Here is a 2,385-nt window from a genome sequence, read left to right as displayed (position 1 = left end):
TGCTCATAGGAGGTCACATGACTGTTGGGTTTTTCTCTGTATGTATTGTTGTAGGATCTACCTTACATTATAAAGTGCTTCGAGGTGTTGTTGTGATTTGGCCCTGTATAAATAAAATTGAATAGAATTGAATTGAAATTATTGCAGACCAGCATGTAAAGCGTACAAGTGAACCACTGACCCTACAATTAATTAGCGACCTGGCTTACCATGGGCAAACTCCATCCTTTCATGTGTGTTGACTTTATTAAAACTTGTCTTAAACACAATTGTGAACTGCATGGCATTAAAATATTTATTCAAGTATGTCACAAATTAATGGCTCAGCTGACAGATCCAAAAGATATCAGGAGCAATATTTAAGCTGGTTTAGCGTGTTCACACTTGAAGCCATTTTATAAACCTTTTATCATATATTTGACTTAATCAGTATCATATTTGTTGTTATGGATGGCTACTCTGTTCTGTACTGTGTCCCAAAATGGAGCCATGGCATTAGAAGATTGTTATTCTTTACAGAAATGACAGCTGACAGGACAGTCCTGTAAAGAATATCCAGGGAGATCTGCCTTCTAAATGTGTATCTTCTGCAAATTGTTCCAGAATCTTCGTTCACTTATGGAGAGACTGTTTAAAGAAATCTGTCCCATCTGCCCACGAGCCAGCAAGCCTAAATGCAGAGGATGATTTATGAAATGGATATGTGATAGCATGCCGAATGTCTGATGTGAGAAACCTCGCGCAGGGATGACTTTTTCATCTTAATCTCCATTTGGAAGGTCGTCTGGCATCACGGAAAAGAAGAGTTGGGGGTAGGGTGGAGCCATGAAGATCTAAGCGTCCCACAGAGGCAGGGCCACTTGATAGAGCCACACCATTACAGTGACATACAGTCATTAGCCAGCTCAGCTCTTTGCTGCCAGCCCAATATGTTCAGTAGCAGTTAGCATTCAACTTGCGTTAATTGGGTAATTCCCATTCAGCTGGGATAGCAACCTTATGAGCGATGTGTCACATCTATAGTCAACTAGTGTAGCAGCCATGCAATAATTTCTCCACTCACTCCCGCATTAAATGACACTCAGTCTTTGCCAAGATCATACCCCCTCTCTTCCATTTTCCACTCGGCTCTAAATCACACCTCACTGTCTCTATTACATACCTCAGCTGCTTTAAATCACTTTGGCCTGCACATTCCTTTTCTCCTCCATTTAATCAAACCCTACTTTTCTCTTGTGTATCAGAACATCTAACTTTTACACTGCTGCTTAAAATGGACTCTGTGTCTGACATTGACAACACTGTTAGAAAGGGTGATATTTACCTATATTTAGGTTTGGCTTCAGGAGTAGCGCAAGCATATGAAGAGTTTTAGAAGTTTTTTTTAAAGAAGCTAGCATAAATAAATACACATGCACTGTACCATAATTAAATGGGTTATTATACCTTAAACTGCCTTACACTATTGATAGTACATAAAACAACAGCAATTCAAATTGCTGCCTTACAATTCAGTTATGCAAAAATGGCTCCGTTTTTTCAGATGGAAAAAATTCAGAAAAGATCATCGGATGATGTAACTGGGACTGATATCTGTGGAAATAACTAAGGTGGAAGACATCTACCTTTTTTAAGACTTATCTCTACTGGGTAAGAAGGTCATTACAAGGAAATGGTTGAAAAGTGAATCCCAAATATTAAACCAATGGATAGACATTGAACTAATGAGGAACTACGGAACAGAAAATGTTGACCTGTCAACTGAAGATTGAGGTCGGTATCTTGGATCAAAATTGGCAGATATGGACTTTATGTGAAGATAAGTAAATATTTGGTTTGTGTGTTTTTCTGTTCTTTTCTTTTTAAAAATTTGTATCTGTAAAAATTCTGTTTAAATAGCGAGTCAATTAAAAAATAATAATAATAATAATTCATCCCTAGATGTTGACTTGCACTGTTTTTAACACAATGATTTACATTATTTATTTGTGCACAGAATTGTATAATCTGAAGACTTAAAAAAAAAAAGTACATTTGTAAAATATAAAAAAATTAAAAAATAACATTGTAACCAATCCAACTAATTGTGAAGATTGACCACATCTCTCCTTAGTTATGAAAGTGAATAATGACCAGAAAAATATTTTTTGACTAATGATGTAACGATGAATTTGACCTTTGATCCTTTTGGATATCATTATGTGATCATGTTTTATTTGTCTGTATGACATTTTGTCATTGGAAGTATGTGAATTCTTGGTATTTCTGAGGTAATCCTGAACTATAGCAATCCTGAGGCATCACATGTGTACGGGATCAGAGTAAGCTTGAACTTCATCAAAATTCCCTTTGTTGAGTTACCTTAATTTATGAATGCCAAAATCT

The sequence above is a fragment of the Pundamilia nyererei genome, unplaced genomic scaffold (genome assembly GCF_000239375.1).
Source record: "Pundamilia nyererei isolate P.nyererei 1_Seehausen unplaced genomic scaffold, PunNye1.0 scaffold00290, whole genome shotgun sequence".
Taxonomy (NCBI): Eukaryota; Metazoa; Chordata; class Actinopteri; order Cichliformes; family Cichlidae; genus Pundamilia; species Pundamilia nyererei.
The sequence above is the reverse complement of the archived record's forward strand: the minus strand, read 5'-3'. Positions refer to the sequence as shown.